Raw genomic sequence first — 22,280 nt, 5'->3', positions numbered from 1 at the left:
TTGTACACCGGAAATTAATACAATATTGTTTGTCAACTATTCTTCAATTTAAAAATAAAAATAAATGTCTGTTTTAATCTAAGATAATTCCTGGTGGGTATAGCAGTAAGAAAAAGAAAAATCATATCTGGAATTGAGATGGAATGTTTTCTTAAGTTTTTTTCAAGTGTCAAATGTTTCTTTAATAATAACTATGTATTTTGAATCATATAAGAAACAGAAGGCAAAAGTAATTCATAGAGCTGGGGCATTAGGAGCAAGATTAAGAAACTTCTTGGGGGAAAATGCATGTAGAAAATGTTCAGGTACAGGTTACTGACAACTCTGATAGGCTGATGAGATACATAGTACATCCCACTTCTAAAACCCTGAGGACATCATATAGGGCTACACAGCTGAGGATTACATAGCTGAGGTCCACTACATGGCTATAGCAGTCTGGGGACATTTTGTGTCTTGTGACAGCCTTAGGTAGGCTGTGCTTCAGCTTTACCTGTATGTGTATAAAAGGCCAGCATATTTGAGTCCAGTTTCTCTCGAGAGTAAGCAGGACTAAGGCTCCATGGGCGGTTGAACTAAAAACAAGTATGTGGTGTCCTTGGCACACGAATAATTAATATTAACACATCATAAACATAAGAATAATTTCTACTCTTACATAGTTCTGTCAGCCTCTCAGCTACCCCTGGGGAAGAGAGTATTTGACCTGGAACATTGAAGAAGATAAGGTTTCAACAGTTTAATTTGCAAGGGGATAGGAACTTCCAGGACAGATTTGTGCAAACAGAAATAGCCTCAAGGGACTAGTGTGTAGTGTAGGAAGGGGAATGGGAGATGAGGCTAGAATGAACGTTGAACAAAAGGATTTCAGTGAGCAATGGAGAGTTATCCAAAGTTTTTCAGCTAAGTGGTAACATAAAACCAGACTTTATTACCTACTCATAAAGCAACATGAATGAACAGGGAAAAAAACAGGAGGAAAATGAATGCAGCTTGTTTTTCAGTAGCTGTAGAGGGTATTTCATAATGTTTACATTAAGCATGTTGTATATTTCAAATATTTTGTTAAGATTATCAGTCAAGTTTTCCTAATCCTTTTCTTGAATCCAACTGAGACCTATGAGATTTAGAATCAAACTGAAACATGTCTTCACCACTTAGAGGCTGTATGGGTGTGTGCTCAGTCACTCAGCCATGTCTGCCTCTTTTGAGACACCATGGACTGTGTGTAGCCCACCAAGTTCCTCTGTCCATGGGACTTTTCCAGGCAAGAATACCGGAATGGGTTGCCATTAGTAAATGCAACTGGAGTAAATTGCCTCCAGTACAGACTCTATAAACTCAAGCAAGTTATTTAACGTTTCTGGGCCTTGATGATCACATCTAGATGTCAGAGGCAGTAATACCTACCTCATCAGGTTATAAAGACACAGTGAGTTAACACTTACAAAGGCCTAACAGAATGCCTGGCATTTGGTAAGTATTTGATAAATAGTAGTTAGTGCTATTAATGGAGCTTCCCAGGTGATGCTAGTGGTAAAGAAACCACCTGCCAATGCAGGAGACATAAGAGACATGGGTTCAATCCCATCAGAAAGATACCCTGGAGGAGGGCATGGCAACCAATTCCAGTATTCTTGCCTGGAGAACCCCATGGACAGAGGAGCCTGGCGGGCTACTGTCCATAGGGTCGCACAAAGTCCTATATGACTGGAGTGACTTAGCATGGAGGCAGGCAGTGTTATTAATAAATGAGACAATTTTTAGTCGCCTAGTCATGTCTGACTGTTTGTGACTGCGTGTACGGTAGCCTCCATCCATGCAATTCACTAGGCAAGAATACTGGAGTGAGTTGCTATTCCCTTCTCCAGGGGATCTTCCTGACCCAGAGATTGAACCGGGTCTCCCACATTGCAGGCAGGTTCTTTACCATCTGAGAAACCAGGGAAGCCCAATAAATGAGAGATAGATGCCAATGAAATTCAGTTTTAATCATTTTGGCCCAGATTTACAATTTATCACCATCTCTGCATCTTTGGAGCATGCCTCTTAAAGATCTTTTCCCACATTAGCATGAATTCATTAACAAAAAAAAAAAAAAAATTGGGCACAATTTTTCTAGCAGATATATATCTGTCTATACTATATTACTTCATCTTATCCACAAAAATATCAGAATGTCCTTTGTCAAATGCTTTGCAAATTAGAAATGCACCAGATTGTATAGTGGAGCTATATGTAAGTTTATTCTGCATTTTCTAAGCCTTCTGTAAATGTGCTATCATATTTTCATAATTTAAAAAAATGTATCAGATGGGTGTATTATTTAGACATCAGAAATAAAATTAATTTCTATAGTGTGACATGTTCTAATGAACTCTCGGTGATGTCTAAAGATCAGTGCTTTCTCTTTTAAGTCTTCCCAAATCGCTTAATACTGCAAGAATTTTAACAGAAATCAGTTAAATTCCATCACTCTGTATTTCTACTATCTGTATTTCCCAGAGCAGAGCTACATTTATAGTCTATACAATACTCTAACTCAGGAATCTGTAGTAATTGTCTCTGTGCTAAATATAGAGACAACTGTGGAAACCTTAAAGGGATTAGGTTAACTCATCATTAAAATAGGTGTACTGAGTTAACTTCAGCAGGCCTGGAATTGGTCTGATCTGTTTTTCTGAAATACCTGCATGGTACTGACATCTGGTCAAGGCATGAAGTGTAGTTTTTAATAGCATTGTTCTGGAGCAAATTTGGGGGTTATCTCTACCAGCCCATTAGCCTAGTTTATTAATTAGAGCACGATTGATGGTTTGCAGGCAATTTCAGCAAAACTCCCAGAGGACTCTGCCATTGGGTCTGGTCATACAGCAATAATATACCAACATACCCAACCGGGTAAGAGCCTCACTTGAGAAGCCATCTTGGGCTTTCTGGTTCTGAGGCTTTCCACACACATACGTGACTTGTTCCTGATCTGAGAGGGAAGACACATCTGATATGGCCCAGCAGAGGAAGGGCAATGGAGCTGACTTCTGGCTTCTTCAAACCCTTCTCTGTGAAGGAGCCTCTGGCTGCCCAAAACATCTTTACTGCTATTCTGCCACAACATTCTGTTTCTCCTGCGTGTCCTTTTCTGAAAATAAACTGTAGGTTCAGAAGCATTATCATTTGGGGTCTTGTGAATTCACCATTTGCACCATAGGCAAAATAAATTGCCCCATCATTTTTAGTTGCAAAGTTTTATATGCTTATATTTTTATTTCTGAAGTAATTCCATTTCTATTGCACGAGCTCATGGGTTATGATATATATTTATTGGAATCAAGCATATAAAAGAATAAACATAAGATAAAACTTTATATTGATTCAGCCCTCATCTGAGCTGCAGCCCACTGCAATGGTGAGTTTGGAAGCAAGTGATCTCACTTATATGTAAGTTATTAAATTGAGAATAGTCAAGATCAGTGATCTAAGGGGAAATCCTTAAAGAAGAGTGGTCTATGACAATAGAAGAGGGTGGCAAAAAATGAACACAAAATTCTCCAACATAGAGTGTGGCAGTTCAAGTTCTGGACCTACTATCCATACCTTTTATATGGCCTCAGGTCAAACCATTCTGAGAATCTGACACGATCTGAGCAGAGGGCTTATATTTTGCTCAGCTTCATAGGAAACACTCAATTCCAGTTAGCAATTTCAATTCCTGTATTAGGAATTACAAATATTACTTTATTTTCTTCATGGCACATATTACTACTTGAAATCATCTTGATTTACTACGTTTTTTCCCATCAGAATGGAAGCTCTTTGACACCGGAGAACTTCTGTATCATGCTTATCAATGTATGCCTAGTGTCCAAAGCTTACTACATCATAGATGATAAAAAAATTTTCATTTACTAAGTGTTAACCATACTCAATGGACGTGAGTCTGAGTGAACTCTGGGAGTTGGTGATCAACAGGGAGGCCTGGCATGCTGCGATTCATGGGGTCGCAAAGAGTCGGACACAACTGAGCGACTGAACTGAACTGAACCATACTCTAGGCATTGTTATAAGCATTTCTTTAAATACATGCCACATCCTATGATGCAGCTACAATCTCATATATTACAGATGAGGAAAGCAAGGCACAGAGAGGTTAAGTAAACTGCTCAAGGCCACACAGGAAATAAATGGCAGAACCATTTGAGCACAGATAGCCTGTCTTCAGAATCCAGGCTCTTGGAAACTCCTCAAAAATAAACAGCTAAATATGCAGATCATCTCAGAAAATCACTTATGAATCATTGCTACATAGTTCAGTGTTTTAGTGAAGATTTTATTTTTACCTTTCATCTAAGCTTTTCTCTTAAAGTATTAGAAATTCAAACATAAGCCTAAATTCTACCAAGGCAAGAACCTCCTTTCTAAAGGAAGGTGGATCAAGAATCCCTCCTATCTTCAGATGCATTGTAGCAGTTCCAATGTCACCTCGGAGAGGAATCTATTTGTGTCACACAAACAGAAGCAGGTGCCCCGATGCAGGTGTTGTCAAGTTTGTGGAGCTTTAATGAGGATGTGCGAGTTTGCTGGGAAAGAGAATAGCAAAAATGAGGTGTTTCTTTCCCTCCATCTCCAGCTTATTTTTGGGAGAAAAGGGACACATCGAAGCACTCGTGTGATGGAAACAGACAATGAACTGCTTCTTCTAAGTGAAGAATTTCCATAATTGTGAGGGCCCCTACTGGAAGTGGAGAGCAGAGGCTGGTGATGGGAAATATAAGATGTAAAGTGTTGATTCTAGAGAGAGGCCCAGAACACCCCAAGAAGACTTGCATTTGTTTCTCACTCTATTGAACAGGCTTATCTTGCTTGGAGAAAATGCCATGTCTCTGTAAATTATTTTTCTAGTTCAATTCAATTTGAAATTTGAAATATAACTATTAAAAAAACTACAAATCATCCTTAACCCTACAGTATAGGTCTTACTAGACCTATAACTGATTTTCTACTTCTTCCCAAATTCTTACACCAAAAGGCAAATTCATATAGAGTTAAGGAAAGGACTAAGAATATTTGTATCACAAATAAGAGTCTCTGGGAACAAAGTAAAGTGGGTTCTCCTCACTTTTGGGTGACTTTTTTAATATACTTTTGTTGTTGCTGTGTAAACACATAAGAATGAAACTGTCATCAATGTGTATTTATCATCAATGTCTTCAGAAAGAAAAGGAGAGGAAACACCAAGTAACTATGACTCTGTGAGTTTCTCCATATATTACTCAAAAATAAGCATGGAAAATAAAATATTTAACACTAAAATTAAAGACATATTTAGGCCCACAAATTAGATATGTAGTACAGTGCACAAGAAATGGAATGGAAACTCAAAATGATAAACAGGGCTGAAGCCAAGAGCCTCCTGGGCTGCAGGTCTGCAAGCAGACAGAAGTAACTATACATTTAATTCCTGCCCTGCTGCACAGTAACAGGAGAAAACAGTACTTTTCATTACACAAAATGGATATAGAATCACTAACTGAATTGAGGACTGGTACAAGCTTACCTCTGAAGAAGAAGGCTGAATAAAAGTTCCAAGTGCTTCTAGAACTAAGTGTGGTTGAAAACCACTGTGTTAAAACACATACGCACACACACACATGAACAGATATGAAGAATAACAGAGCCAAGTTGCTTTCTAGTCCAGGGGCCTGCATCTTCCTTAAGAAAGATTAAAATTAAAACCCAATAGGAGCCTGGGCCATTAATATGAGGCTAGGGGAGCTGAAAACTAGGTGGATACAAATGTCTATCTGCTAGATAGTAAAGAAAATGTTTAAGAAATGCTCATAACACGTAGAAAGATTACCACAAACAATAATAAATGAGATAAATTTAGCCCCAAGAAAATGGAAATGATGGAAAACTCTCAGAAACACTTTGACATAAAATAGGTTTAATGTCTTCAAACAAAGAATATTTGTATACAAAAATTACAAAAATTGTAAGCTAAAGATAGGCAGATATTAACCAAGTTTAGAGAGATATGAAAATTAGACCATTAGAAGTCCCACTATTAATATGGGTATTTCTAAAACATAATAGGGGAAAGAAATTCTAGATACTATATATGAAGAAGTTTATCACTTCAAGGTAGACTGAAAAGTTTAGTACATATATTTTGAACCCAAAAGCAAATATTAAAATAATAATTAAAACTGATAAGCCAAACGAACAGATAAAATGAAACTATTTTGGATTAAATATTCAGTTAATCTGAAGAAGACAGTGAAAAAAGAACCAAAGAGAAATAAGAACCAAATAATAGGTGAGACAAAGAGAAAATAAATAGTCAGTTGGTAGACTTACAAATTGACATTAAATGTAAACTGTATATTGATGGACATTTAAGTTGCCTAAATCTATTCTTCAACAGAGAAATAGATAAAGAATATGTGGCATGTGCATACGATGGAATATTTGCAGCAACATGAATAGACCTAGAGATTGTCATACTAAGTGAAGCAAGTCAGACAGAGAAAGATAAATATCATATGATGTTGCTTATATGTGGAATATTAAAAAAAATGGTACAAATGAACTTATTTACAAATCAGAAATAGAGTCACAGATGCAAAAAAATGAACTTCTGGTTACCAGGGTAAAAAAGAGAGGAGGGATAAGTTGGGAGACTGGGGTTGACATATTTGTTGTTGCTGTTGTTCAGTTGCTAAAGCATGTCCGACTCTTTGTGACGGATGGGCTGCAGCACACCAGGCTTCCCTGCCCCTCACCATCTCCTGGAGTCTGTTCAGATTCATACCCATTGAGTCAGTGATGCTTTGCTTATCTACCACTACCACTCCTTTCTCCTTTTGCCTTCAATCTTTCTCAACATCAGGGTCTTGACATATACACACTATTATATATAAACAGATACTTAATAAGGACCTACTGTATAGCACAGAGAATACTACTCAGTATTCTGCAATAACCTATATGGGGAAAGAATCTAAAAAAGAGTGGATATATGTATAACTGATTCACTTTGTTGTACACCTGAAACTAACACAACATTGGAAATCAACTATACTCCAATAAAAATGTTTTTTTTTAATGTATATGGTGTACACACCTCAAGTAAGACAGATACTGTAAGACTGAATAGAAAAACAAAACCAAGATAGATGTCAACAAGAAGAATGCAAGCAATAAGAATCTTAAAGTAATTGTACCGTGGAAGAAGCCATTCAAACTAGAGTATACAATGTATAATAACATTTAGATAAAATTCTGAAAACTACAAGCTAACCTATAGTGAGAGTAAATCACAGTTGCCAGGGTAGAGGGCAGGAAAATCCAGGAAGGGATGATTCCAGAAGTGCACAAGGGAATTCTGAGATGTTATATATGTTCACTTTATAAGGATTTCAGAGATGTATGCAAATTGTGCATTATAAATAGATGCTGCTGCTGCTGCTAAGTCGCTTCAGTCGTGTCCGACTCTGTGCGACCCAATAGACAGCAGCCCACCAGGCTCCTCCATCCCCGGGATTCTCCAGCAAGAACACTGGAGTGGGTTGCCATTTCCTTCTCCAATGCATGAAAGTGAAAAGGGAAAGTGAAGTCGCTCAGTCATGTCCGACTCTTTGCGACCCAATGGACTGCAGCCTACCAGGCTCCTCCATCCATGGGATTTTCCAGGCAAGAGTACTAGAGTGGGGTGCCACTCCCTTCTCCAATAAACAGATGCAGTTATCTTTATGCATTTTGCCTCAATGAAATTGTTAGTCAATGAAAGAATAAATGAACTGGCAGAGCACTATTTCTGTTAGGTAAAACAAAATTAAAGGAAAATGCATTAATAGCATTAATGCAATAATCTAGAGTAATATGGGGGCTTCCCAGGTGGCTCAGAGGTAATGAATCTTCCTGCCAATGCAGGAGACATGGGAGACGTAAGTTTGACCCCTGCATCGGGAAGATCCACTGGAGAAGGAAATGGCAATCCACTCCAGTATTCTTGCCCGGAAAAATCCCATGTACCCTGGTGGGCAATATGGGGTCTCAAAAGAGTGGGCATGACTGAGCGACTAAACAACAATAACATATACAACAGACAATCTTTCACAGCAACAGCAAGATGTGGGACCCAGAAACAGGCCAACCAGAGAGAAAGGAAAGAGATTCCCAGAATGATGGTGAAGAGAAGTCTGGGAGGACTATAAAATACCAGATCTTGTAGAAATCAAAGCAAGAGGGCCAAAGAATCCAGGAATATTACCAAAAGAAAAAGAAATGGGAATCTAATCATGCAGCTGTGAGCAATACTCACACAATAGTAATTATGAAAGTGAAAAATCAGTAATCAGTTTTGTATGATCAAAACTGTAAACAATTCAGCTGTCCAAAAAAAGGGGGATATTGATAAATTTGGGCATATTCAGAGAATAAAATGCTATCCAGAAATCAGCAGATTAAACCAGAGATATGTGTATTTACATGGTTAAATTTCACTTACATGAGATTGATAATGAAATATCAAGTTGAACTATGTTACTATTTATGGAAATACCACTTTAAACAAAAACAATGCCATTCTGTGTTTGTGTTTACATACATATTAGTTAAAAAGTAAATAATATGCTAATCCTAAACTCCCAATCTTTCTCTCCCCACCCCACTCTCATTGGGAACCACAAGTCTCTTCTCTATGTCCCTGAGTCTGTTTCTGGTTCATAGATGAATCACTTTGCTGTACAGCAGAAACTAACACAAGATTGTAAATCAACTACACATCAATAAAAAGAATTTTTAAGTAAATGATATGGATTGTATATTCACACAATTTATGATGGTGGTTGAACAGAAAGAAAAAAGGAAGGAAAGAGGAGAGTAATATGATTTATATAACAGGAATATAGGGGAATTTAATCTATCTGTAGTTACTTATTATTTTTTTAATGATCTGAAATCAATATTACTAATAATATGCTCATCTACAGATGCTTGCTCCTGGAAAGGAAAGCTATGACAAACCTAGACAGTGTATTAAAAATCAAAGACACCACTTTGCTGACAAAGGTCCATAAAGTCAAAGTTACAGTTTTTCCAGTAGTCATGTATGGATGTGAGAGTTGGACCACACAAAAAAAGGCTGAGGGCCAAAGAATTGATGCCTTTGAATTGTGGTGCTAGAGAAGATTCTTGAGAGTTCCCTGGACTGCAAGGAGATCAAACTAGTCAATCCTAAGGGAAATCAACTTGAATATTCATTGGAATGACTGATGTTCAAGCTGAAGCTCCAATATTTTGGCCACCTGACGCACAAAGCCAACTCATTGGGAAAGACCCTGATAACTGGGAACAACAACAAAGGCAAAAGGAGAAAAAGGTGGCAGAAAATGAAATGAACTGACTCAATGGACATGAATGTGAGCAAACTCTGGGAGATGGTGAAGGACAGAGGAGCCTGGCATGCTGTCCATGAGATCGCAACGAGTCGGACAAAACTGAGAGATGGAACAACAGCAACAACTTGGGTAGTGAGTACTTGGTGCTTGATCCAGTGTGCTTTTACATTCTTTTATTCTCTCAACCCAAAACAAAGATTTCAAAAAGCAATTTGCCTATCCGTCTCCTGGATAGCCACAGAGGCCACGTCTTTAGGAAAGAACTCAGGAGAAAATGTGGTCTATCATTTTGTGATTAAGCAATTTCGACCAGCCTTCTCTAGCTCATAACTTTCTAAAGTCTCATAATGACAAGTGCAGTAAACATCACTGTTGGCTATTAACAGATCAGCCTTCTACAGGGTGTGCATGCTAAGTCACTTCAGGCACGTCCAACTCTTTACGACCCTATAGACTATAACCACCAAGCTCCTCTGTTCATGGAATTTTCCAGGCAAGAGTATTGGAGTGGTTGCCAGTACTCCTCCTTCAGGGGATCTGCCTGACCCAGGGATCAAACCCACGTCTCTTATGTCTCCTGCATTGGTAGGTGGCTTCTTTACCACTGCAGCACCACATGGGAAGCCCTTCTATAGAGCTTATCCTCCCATAAGCAACAGTGCTCTGCAACCATCAGACCAAGAAAGTGATAATAATAACAAACCTTTCTATATATTTGCCAAGAACTTGCAAGGTCAACTTTTACTGGTTTGTTTAATGGAGGTGTTAGGTGCTTTCACATATATTGTCTCATATGACCCTTCAGAGCCCTATAGTGTAATATAGTAGAGAAAACAGAGGCTTTAAAATAGGTAAACTTGAACCTGAAATTTTGTTGTGTCCTTTACAAACCATGTGACCTTGAAGTTACAAAATATCTCTAAATCAATTTTCTCATGTGTAAAATGGGGAGAAATTGCTTACCTTACAAGTTAAGGTAAAGGTCAAATAAGATGACGTCTAAAAACTGTCTAACATGGACCCGAGAAAGACATCAGTGAACGTTACCACCTCCGTTTTATAGTCGAAGGGATGGAAGTCCTGAAGAGCTCAGGGATGTGATGCTGGTCACAAAAATGACAGAATCAAAGAGGCGTGGCAGTGAAGAGCCTGTACTCTGGAGCCAGGCTGGCGGGGCTCTAATCCCAGCTACGTGACCTCAGGCAAGTTGATTAACTCTCTGTGCCTTAGTTTCCACATATGTAACACAAGAACAGTAAGGGAAACTCTTTCATATGCTTGTTATTAATGTTATATAAATAAGTACTTCAAACAGTCTGGCATAGAATAAGTACTGCATAATTTAATTAATAAGTTAACCCAGTATATGGAAATGCATACTCCATGGAAGGAGGCATAGAGCTTCTCCTTACGTGGAATTCCAGCTGCCATCCAGCAGGGATGATGGCGGGCAGACACTATTTCTTGGGTGTGTGTGGCTGGGGAGGTTGCGGTTTGTGTCTCTTTTTGTCAAAGTTTAGGGGGAAAGTGGTGCCTGAAAGAGAGAAAAGTAAAGATAAAGGTGAAGTTTGTTATCAACATTGTTAATTCTTACTGTCTCATGGGTGATGCAATTTTCATCTCTACTGTATTTTTTTTCCAAGTTGCAACTAAGCCCATCAAGTTTAAAAGAGCTAGATCTTGAGATTAAACTATGATAATAGGCTCATATGTTTGCATCAAAATATGGACAAGTCTCTGTCCCTTTGTGCCACGTCCTTTTCTCCCTTTCACCAGCAGCCATGAGGACTAGCTGGCGCCACGTCCCCATTATCATCCTCCTGAAGGGCATGCGGAACTCACTTAATTGCTTCACACTACAGTACACTGCTATTCAGAGCCAGTCTGTTTCTTTCCATTGTAACAGCATGGAAATAAATAAGCAATTTTCATACATTAGGAAACATAAGCATGCCAGAGTCTAATTCATACTTATGTGATTAATAAACCAGAGCACTTAGATGAAATACACTATACCACACAAACACTATCCCATTAGAGTGGTCATTTGGGGGTGAGATATCACCCACAGTTGGCCCAGTCAAGAGCCCCTGTATGGAAACACATGGAACTTCCTTAGGGCGAAAAATCTCCTTCAGGGTGAAAAATGAAGGGTAAGAAAGAGAGAGCCAACTTCCTTGATTTTGAAAGTGGTGTTGGCTTTGTGTGAGCTATGAGCAGGCTGCATGACTCTGAGCAAATATATTTTCTGTGCCTTGTTTATTAATGGACAGAAAAGCTAGCCTGAAAATGAAATTGATTTTATTCACTTAGGATTTTATACTTCATTGCACAACCACAACCCAGCAAATTCTTCATTAAGAGAGATAATTACTTTAATGAAGATTAAATATAATTTAAAATTCACATTTATCTTTATCTACCTAGTGCAGGTCAGAATGAGCCTAAAATGGCTAGAGAACTGGGAAGAAATAGATTTCTCCAAAAAGTCTCCATCTGTTTATGCATAGATGGGTCTGATCTGACCGCCAGCCTGCCTTTCTTCCTCTTTGTCCTCTTGCTCTCATTTCATCCATTCATGTCTCCCACGTCAAGCCCAAATGAAACCTTCTGCTTTTGAATAATCCTAACTTTAGGATGTTTGGCAGAGGCAACAGGATAGCAGCAATTTATACCCAGGGTGCTCAATGATCTTTGAACAATTGTATCCATGATGGGCATGTGGGGGAGAAAGATCAAAGAAGTAGTAGGTTGATTTTAGAAATATCCTCCCTCCTTGAGACACAGAGTGTCTACTCCACCTGCCAAAGACAGGAAGCCAAGGATATATTAAGCGGATTAGTATTACTCATCATTTTGTGTGGTGTTATCATTATTCCTCATTAATGGCACTGATGAAGCTGAAAGAGGAGAGTGAAAAAGCTGGCATAAAACTCAACACTCAAAAAGCTAAGATCATGGCATCCAGTCCCATCACTTCATGGAAAATAGATGGGGAAACAACAGCAACAGTGAGAGACTTTATTTTCTTGGGCTCCAAAATCACTGTGGATGGTGACTGCAGTCATGAAATTAAAAGACACTCGCTCCTTGGAAGAAAAGCCATGACCAACCTAGACAGTGAATGAAAAAGAAGAGACATCACTTTGCCAACAAAGGTCCATCTAGTCAAAGCTATGTGTTTTCCAGTAGTCACGTATGGATGTGAGAGTTGGACCATAAAGAAGGCCAAATGCCGAAGAATTGTTGCTTTCAAACTCTGGTGCTGGAGAAGACTCTTGAGAGTCCCTTGGACTGCAAGGAGATCGGTCAATCCTAAAGGAAATCAACTCTGAATATTCATTGGAAGGACTGATGCTAAAGCTGAATCTCTAATACTTTGGCCACCTGATGTGAAGAGCCAACTCACTGGAAAAGATCCTGATGCTGGGAAAGATAGAAGGCAGGAGGAGAAGAGGACAACAGAGGATGAGATAGTTGGATGGCATCACCGACTCAATGGACATGAATTTGAGCAAACTCCAAGAGATGGCAAAGGACAGAGAAGTCTGGCATGCTGCAGTCCCTGGGGTCACAAAGAGTCGGACATGCCTGAGTGACTGAACAACAAAATGGCATTTGAGCACTGTTGTGGAAAGAGCTCAGGAAACAGAGAGACAAAAGTTTGACTTCTATTTTCTCCTCTAAGTAAATGGGTGACCTTAAAAACATTTATTAACATGTCAGAATCTGGCTCCTTGTGTGAGATAGAATTAATAATGCCCATATTGAGTTCAGAGGTTTATAGCAGCTGGCATTGAGTGTAAATGTACATTAAATGTATACTCATAAATGTAATATACTTCCATGCTGAATCATGAGTTGCCATGTAAAAGCTCCAAAACACCATAGCAATGGCCCAATTATCCACAGGCCACGGCAACATTTGATCCTGCAGAAGTGACCAGTGAGTTTTGCCTCCTTTGCTGAAGGAGGGGCAAATGGAAGTATGGCCTCATCAGACCCTCTAGCACAGATAGGCATGGGACTGTTTCCACACTCCATTTTAAGGGAAGAAAACTAAGTCCGGCTTAGTGAGAAGGTACAACTCATTCCCAGAGGGAATATTCCAAATAATAGCTCTCGTTTACTGAATACCAAGGAGACGTGACATATTGTAAACAGTACCTTATTTAATTAACATGACTATCTAATTTATCACTTAAATAAGGACACTTTCAGAGTGAAAGGGGATGCTACACTTCCTTCAAGACAGCAGGTGTCATCTTAGATAACCAGGATTGGCAAGATGGTCTTGGATGGGCAAACTGCATGGCTCCCCCCTGTTTAATTCATGAAATCACTCATGAATGAGATATGAAACAATCCCTGTTCTACAGGAGGAAACTATGATTCAGAGAGGTTAAAGGAAATGAGCCCAACGACCTACAAACTAGTGAGTGGCAGACTCAGGGTTGAACCTCAGTGTGTAAGACACAAAAGCTTCTTTCCTCTAACCTACCTCCCTTCTTGGAATTCATCAGTCATGATATCACCTGCCAAACAAGAGCATTAATTTTGTTTTGATAGCCTGCCTTGAGTGAGTAACACATTTCAAGCTCTGAGTTATGATTTTCAAATGCTATCAAGAAATAGGGAGGAAAAGGGTGAAGTAAAAGCCAAATGAGGCCAGTAAAGGCATCACATGCTAGCTAATATCTGGCTCTTTCTAAGGACTCAGTGCTGCCCGAATACTACAAGCCTGAATTAATGCTTATTCAAGTGTGGAGAATGACAGTCAATAGGGCCAGGCCTCAACAAGCATCTTTCCCCATGTGCTGGTCTATATTCTCATGCACCCAATAAACTCCCACATCTAGGTCAATTTACTGCTGATTTTCAGTGATCTGCAATCTCAAATAAATCTCCTTTACTTCTATAACATGCTGGGAGCTATTCTTTTCTCAAGAGCTTAATAAGTGTAAGAAGGTTGAGAGATGATCAACATTCAGTCCGCTCCATGATGTTTCAGTGGGTGAACTCAAAGGGGACCACACACTTTCATCCTTTAGCCCACCTGCCAATTACTGTTTGAGTTTTCCTAGTCTCTTTACACAACAGGAGTGGGGCCAGCTGGGCCTCCATCAAACGCGAGGCACACTGGCAGAGACAAGAGAGTTTATATTCTGGTAAAGAAACAACAGCTCAAATCAGTCATAGATTCCAAGCATCCTTAGTCACCATTCCCTAATGAAAAACCATCTTCAGAGACCAAGTGTGTCCCTGAGCAGATATTTCAGTGATCCTGTAAAAGATCCCACTGGGGACATAAGCCAAAATTCAACCCTGTGTTTCTGACAGTGTGTAGTCTTAATATCAAAATTACTCAAACACTCTAAGCTTCAGATTCTTCAACTATAAAATGTTGCTTCTCCAGCTTTTCCCATAGAGCCTATTAAAACATATTCCTGGTGCCTGAGCTCAGAGATTCTGATTTACTAGGTCTAGTAAAGAGCCAGAGGACTTGCATGTCTTGTAAGTTTCCAAGTCATGATAATGATCATGTTGTCCATGGAGCATACTCTGAATAGTCCCAAACTGTCCCAGTAACTTCAATGTCACAATTCGAGTAAAGATCTGAAACGATGGGAGGATGCTTAGCAGAGCTGCTGACTCAGAGCACCTCTCAATTAACATGTATTCTTTGAAAAGAAGAACAAAAGTCCAAGTGTATTAGTACGAAGAAAAGTTGGGGACGTTCAATCATTTCTAATATGCCAGGTACAAGACTTAATTACATTTCAATCCCCCTTGTTATAATGCATTCTCCATAGCAATTAAAATGGGATCCCAGTCTCAAATTGTGAATACACCGAAAGGCCTCCCGGTTCTCTTTAATCACAGAATACAATTTTTTGCTCACAATGTCCATGCGTTCTTCTTAGGCTCAGCTGCATCACCATTGCATGGAAACCCCATTTAAAATCATCTTGACTACTACTTAAAAAATAAAACATAAATCTTCCCCCTTAGAGCACAGTTTTCAGGAAACAGACGAAGTGATATTTACTTTGCTGCAACCAGGAATCCCCTCTTACACCAACTGGCAATCCTCGGATCAGCTGGAGCCCTTCAGTTTGTCCTTGTCTGACTCAGCTCTGTCGTCAGCGAACTTTCCCCGGCTCCGCCCCGCCTCGTCCCCCTCCCTCCCTCCCTTCCCCTCCGTTCACTTCGGTTTTCTCTCTTCACGACATTATTTAATCTCTCACTTGCAGCTTCTTAGGATTAGCTACAGCATCTATTAATAGTTTTACTTCTGTTTACAGTTCCAAGGGGAGAAAAATGGCTCATTCCTTTGCTCCAGTGTTGAAGACAGGTCTTCTGGCTGCAGGAGGAGGATGCGCAGGCCCCGTGAATAACCTATTTCCACAGTCATTCCACTGTGAAGATGTTAATGTGCCTCTATGCAGAATGGATCCATTTAATAAGCAGAACAAGTTGGATATAAACTCTTTAATTGCTTTCAGCACACCGATTATCTTTCTATGTCACCTATTGTATAATGCAAAAATGTTAACAAAAGCACTTACTGGAGACATTATTGAGAATTAAAAAACAAAGAGCCATCAGTTGTCACTAAATATGCCTTTCATGTTCCCAAATGAAATGCATTCGCGCACTCAAGAAGTAGGATAGGAACGTGCAGGCCTGCCATTGTCAGATGCAAACATCTTCATTAGATTTTGATCCAGCTGCTGCAAGATCTATAAAAAGAGCTATCAAAGCTGGCAACTCATTATTGGTTATTTCAGGAAAACTTCAAAAAACCATCCCCAAACCTGCACTGATCTTTTCAGACAACCTCCCTGGTCAGACAGTTGGTTTGAAAAGAGCAGGCATTAAAAACCTCTGCCAAGCCTGGCCCTAGAAATGGTACCTCAAAGGATGCAGTGCCTGGGACTGTTAGGCCACGATCACAGAGCCAACCTGTGTTCCCAGACACTTGAGCTGAAAAATCTCTGCCTCTCAACCCCACCCCCAAACTTCCTGTTGTGACCTAACAGCATCTCCTTAAGAGTAAGTAAGTGAAAGGAGCCAAACTTGGATCTTTATAGAGCAAAAGCAAAAGATTAATATGTTTGATGTCTCATAGCACCCTTTCTCTGCTGCAATAAATCTTCCTCTGCATATTGGCAGTCAGCTCATTTCTAGTATGTCATTTTCCGCAGACACTGGATTTTTTTTCTGGTTGTTTTAAAAAAAGAAAGAGAGTAGTCAAAGGAGCAAGGAGGGAAGAGCAGAAGAAAAACAAAACAGGAGGGAGAAAAGGGAAAGAGCAAGAGTCTGGATTCCAGGAATGATGTATAGAGGAGGTTACAAGAAACAAACCCAAACTGTCAAAAGTACCTACAATTCTAACTGAATTCTGTTGAAACAGAAGAGATACTGCAAAAACCTGAATAGCATACATATGAATCACAGTCCCTAGCATCTTGACTTGGAGACCTCTTCAGTCAAGCTCAAGTCGCAGGAAGCTTTTGACAGATACCAAACAAGTGACAGATAACAACTGTCTGTACAGGGACAGTCACTGTCTTTCACACAGGCCCTCTCCCTGCAAGGTCTATACACCTCCTATTTATGACAAAGAGAAGTGCAAATCATGACTGCTATCATTCAACCTCAGTCAACAACAAGGGCATAACACGTGGACCACTAAATCTGCTTTAAAGACTTTTAGCTCTGTCTTTAACTCATGCACTATATTACCTACTTTATAGTCAAAAGTAAACTGAATGCTCAAAATATTAAAGTAACATCACATTCATTATTTGAATTAGGTACTAGTGCTCATTGGGGCAAATCAATTCATTATTTTTATATTGTTATTAAAACTATTACCCAAATCTAAATGTTCGTGAGACCCACAACATATTTTCCTTCATAGAACACCTCTGCACATGTGCTAAGTCGCTGCTGCTGCTGCTGCTGCCGCTAAGTCGCTCAGTCGTGTCCAACTCTGTGCAACCCCAGAGATGGCAGCCCACCAGGCTCCACCGTCCCTGGGATTCTCCAGGCAAGAACACTGGAGTGGGTTGCCATTTCTTTCTCCAATGCATGAAAGTGAAAAGTGAAAGGGAAGTCGCTCAGTCGTGTCTCTAATTCTTTGTTACCCCATGGACCATAGCCTTCCAGGCTCCTCTGTCCATGGGATTATCCAGGCAAGCATATTGGAATGGGTTGCCATGACCTCCTCCAAGGGATCTTCCTGACCCAGGGATCAAACCCGCATCTCTCATGTCTCCTGCCTTGGCAGACAGGCTCTTCACCACTAGCACCACCTGGGAAGCCCATAGAACACCCCTTATTCCTTCAAATCATGACCTTTTCAGTGTTCACTTCTGCAGCACACATACTAAAATCAGAACATTATAGAGAAGACAAGCATGGCCCAGTGCAAGGATGACATGAAAATCTGTGACACACTCCCTATTTTTAAAACTTAAAAAATAATAAAGTTTATAAATTTAAAGAACAAAAATTAAGAGTGGCCTTTTCTGCAGCTGTAGCTATCAGCTTCCCTCCTGCCAATGGTCTTAGTCAACAGAGTCACATGGATAAGAGAGACAGAAGCTGAGGCCCACGCCTCCTCCAACCAGACTGGGAATTGGAGTTGGGAACCTACTGCAGCCGCATGATCTGTCTAGAACGTGAATCTGTTCACAAGCCTCCTCTGTGTAACACCATTCAGCGATTTCCTACTGCCCTTCAGATAAAATCACATTCCTGCTGTGTGCCTACAGGCAAGTTATTAAACCTCTCTCTGGCTCAGTTTCCTCTTTTATAAAATGGTGATAATAATCCTGAGGAAAATATAAGTGAAGCACTTAGCACAAAGCTAATCAACATTCAATATTATTATTATTGATGGTATCTCACCAGCCCTGTTTCTTCTCTGTTCTCCTGGACTCTATCTTGCAGCCACACTTGGCAATGAGTTCCTCACTTTTCCATGATCTTTCTTGTCTTTATGTTTCGGCTTGTGATTTTTTTTTTTCTGTTTTTAACACTCTCTTCTTCCTCCTGCCTTTGGTCACTTTCTCTCCTATTAATACATAAACTGTTAGCTCAAATGCCTATTATCAAGGTTTGCTTCCCCCAATTGCAATTCCTCTACAGTAAGATGCATCATACATTACTATAATCTTCTTAACTGAAATGTCCATAAAGGATCCAAGATTAGATATGCCTTGCTCATAACTGTATTTCTCAGTAGCAAGCACAGGTACTCAGGGTAGACTGGATTATAACACAACTGAGAAAGAAATCTTAGCAGATTACAAGAACAAAAGATTAGTCTTTGTGTGTGTGTGTGTGTGTGTGTGTGTGTGTGTGTATTTGAGTGTGTGGCGAAGGAAAGTGCAGTGTTTATGGAAAGGTGCCAAACAAGGAGTCTGGTACAGCTAGTGCTCAAAAAGCCCAAACTCCCAGATGGGTTTCAGCAAAGCCTTTTTCTTTAAGATTAGTCCTTGATCACACAGGGCTTCCCTATGGCTCAGCTGATAAAGAATCTGCCTGCAATGTAGGAGACCTGGATTCGATCCCTGGGTTGGGAAGATCCCCTGGAGAAGGGAAAGGCTACCCACTCCAGTATTCTGGCCTAGAGAATGCCATGGACTGTATAGTCCACGGGGTCGCAAAGAGTCAGACACGACTGAGTGCCTTTCACACTTGATTCTACTACAGTAATCATAGGATGTCTCCACAGTGTTTTCATGCCAAGTCTCAGGCTGATGGTTGCCCCAAGTCCTAAAATGTTGCTTATCTTATAGTAGAAAGAAAGGAAACTTGGTAACTTTTCATTGCCTCTTGTAAAACTTCCATTCAGAAGTGGACATATAATTTCTCTTCACATTTTATTGGCTCAGGCAAGTTACATGGCAAAACCTGATGTCAATCTGATGGGAAATCCCTATGCAGAAAGGTTGCTACAAACAGGGAAACTACAATATTTAGTGACTTGTAGTAGATACAATAGTGTGTTGAAAAGCAGAGACATCACTCTGCTGACAAAGGTCCATATATTCAAGGTTATGGTCTTCCAGGGGATACATACAGCTCTGAGAACTGGACTGTAAAGAAGGCAGAGCACCAAAGAATTGATATCTTCGAACTGTGGTGCTGGAGAAGACTCCTGAGAGTCCCTTGGACAGTGAGTAGATCAAATCAGCCAGTCTCAAAGGAAATCAATCCTGAATATTCATTGGAAGGACTGATGCTGAAGCTGAAGCTCCAGCATTCTGGTCACCTGATGTGAACAGCTGACTCATTGGAAAAATCTCTGATGATGGAGAACATCGCGGGCACAAGGAGAAGAGGGCAACAGAGGATGAGACGGTTGGAGGGCATCACCAATGCAACGGACATGAACGTGGGCAAACTCAGGGAGATGGTGAGGGGCAGGGAGGCCTGGCATGCTGCAATCCATAAGGTGCAAAAAGTTGGACACGACTGGGCAACTGAACAACACCTACTACAATAGATACAACAGATTGCAAAGAAATAATAAAATATTTCTTTGCTGCAAGTTGACAAACATAAACCCCACACCAATTACCATCTGGCCAGAAAGTTCGCTGTTATTCAAAGAGATATCCATTTTGGAATTTAAAAAAAATTCTTTGGAATAGAGTTGATTTACAATGTTGTGTTAGTTTTGGGTACACAGTAAAGTGATTCAGTTTTATATATACATATATTCTTTTTCAGATCCTTTTCTCATATAGGTTATCACAGAATATTGAGTACATTTTAGAAATTTTTGACTTTTTTCACAAAATCATGTTTTCTGCCATAGGCATTAGCTGCATGTCTGTGTGGTTACAGTCTCACAAACCATACCAGTATGTACACCACCTGTCAGTAAAGAATAACAATTAAGCTGAACAAAAACAAAATCTCCATTAGTTTGCTTACTTACACCATGCAATATGAATGTGGACATGTGAGGTTATAGCCAGTCACAGAAATATATAAATTTTCTTGTATAGCAAAAAGGGAACCTTCAAAATCACTTTCTTTGATCTCTCAGAAGAGACCCAGAAAAACCAAGTGACTTACCAAGTGCAAAGAGCTAAACAGTAGCAGAGTTGGACAAAAATGTGAATCACCAATTTTAAAGCAAGTGCTCTCTTTCAATTATAATACAGCCTTCCCATAAGGAATGTCACCAAATGTGAATGACTAGAAGAGATCACCATTTAAGAGATGAGGAAACTGAGACCCATGGAGGTGAAATGACTTTCTCAAAGTTATCCACAGGATAGTTCTGTTTTGCTTAACTGCAAGAAATCTTAAGGAAACATCAGTTCTTTCACCATCTAGGATAGTACCTGCTCTTCACTGAAGGCTCAAAGAAATATATGTTGAATTGAACCGATCTGAAAGTGAACTGAATTGCGTTGAAAGGACACAAAATTTAGAGATGCATTTTTTTTTCCCCATTACACAGCCTTTGTCTCCACGTCCTCTGGAATTTTAGACTTGTCAATCCATCAAGTTATACACCAGCAACTATGACTTTGTTAGTTTCTCCTCTATAATATCCTTCCTTGTTCACTGCTTCTTCTACATTTATAACTGCCATCCTCCTTTGAACAGAAACAAATTAATATCTAGAAATCTTGTCATCTCATGACATTTATAGAACAACATAGGATCTAGAAAGCCAAATCACCAATGATAAGGGCCTCTGAAAGACCATTAGACAAAGAATTTAATTCCCTCTGAGCTAAGAGGTCAGCTAAAAAAGTGACATAACCCAGATGCTCCTAAGCCACAGGAACAAATGCCATTAAGTTGCTGTCTCCTGACAACCAAGTGATATGTACAAGGAATCAGAATTAAATTTGGAGAGAGAATACAGATTCCGGCTTGGCTCCAGGGATGAAGGATATTAGATAGGAAAGAAACAATGGTGCTGTCAAGTCTAATTGTTTAAAACATAAAACTCTTTCCATATGTCTTGAGATGAATAGAGTTGCACAGTATTGGGATGCTCTGAGAAACCATACAAAGAAAGTGTATACCATTTGGGTTGAAATTCTTGACTCTGCTTTCTTTTTCTTTTTATGATCCACCTGGGCACATAGGCATTTGAAAATAACTATTGAAAAAGCATATTATGAAGCCTTTATACTATATCATGGATTTGACTAAGTATGAGAAATGGTTGGATTTGTGGTCAGAGATCATTTGCTTCCAATCCTGAAAATATTCTCTCTTGTTGTTTGATGTACTTTCTCACCTGTAAATAGAGATTATATTCTTATGGCATAAGGATGTGCTAAGGACTAAATAAGACAATAGATATAAAGTGATTACCACTTAGTAGGCAGGGCTTCTCTGGTGGCTCAGACAGTAAAAAATCGACCCTAACATTGGGAAAGGCTGACGGCAAGAGGAGAAGAGGGCGGCAAGGATGAGATGGTTAGACAGCATCACTGACTCAATGGACATGAATCTGAGCAGACTCCGGGAGATAGTGAAGGATAGGAAAGCCTGGCATGCCGCAGTCCATGGGGTCGCAAAGAGCCAGACACAACTTAGTGACTGAACAACAACAGCAACACTGAGCAGGCGTTCATTACAGTGTACCTGCAGAGGTAGTCATCCACAGGGAAGCGCCACAGAAGTCTGTGATGAGATGAGATAAAGTTGTCGCTCATTAACAATAAATTGAGAGATGCCTGCCTTTCATCCCTTCAATTAATTAATATAGATTTACTTAGAACTACTAATAGTCAAAACTCAGTAGTAGGTATTATAAATGTTACAAAGTCTGATTACACAGAATCTACAAAACTAAGGCATTTATTGAAGCCTGTATGCATCAGTTAT

The 22,280-nt window shown here is 39.6% G+C and overlaps 1 long non-coding RNA gene and 1 other non-coding gene across 2 annotated transcripts in view; one reads left to right on the top strand and one right to left on the bottom strand.

The window, feature by feature from the left end:
* Nucleotides 1-10,737: 10,737 nt before the first annotated feature.
* LOC129651478 (uncharacterized) overlaps nt 10,738-22,280 on the bottom strand; it is a 29,366-nt gene continuing 17,823 nt past the window's right edge. Inside the window, exon 4 of the long non-coding RNA XR_008714169.1 lies at nt 10,738-10,935. This is a non-coding gene — a long non-coding RNA (uncharacterized LOC129651478). The remainder of the gene's footprint in view (nt 10,936-22,280) is intronic.
* LOC129651887 (U6 spliceosomal RNA) lies at nt 17,773-17,878 on the top strand. Its single transcript, XR_008714389.1, has one exon. It is a non-coding gene; the product is annotated as a U6 spliceosomal RNA (small nuclear RNA).

The sequence above is a fragment of the Bubalus kerabau genome, chromosome 4 (genome assembly GCF_029407905.1).
Source record: "Bubalus kerabau isolate K-KA32 ecotype Philippines breed swamp buffalo chromosome 4, PCC_UOA_SB_1v2, whole genome shotgun sequence".
In the NCBI taxonomy this organism is placed as follows: Eukaryota; Metazoa; Chordata; class Mammalia; order Artiodactyla; family Bovidae; genus Bubalus; species Bubalus kerabau.
The sequence above is the reverse complement of the archived record's forward strand: the minus strand, read 5'-3'. Positions and strand labels throughout refer to the sequence as shown.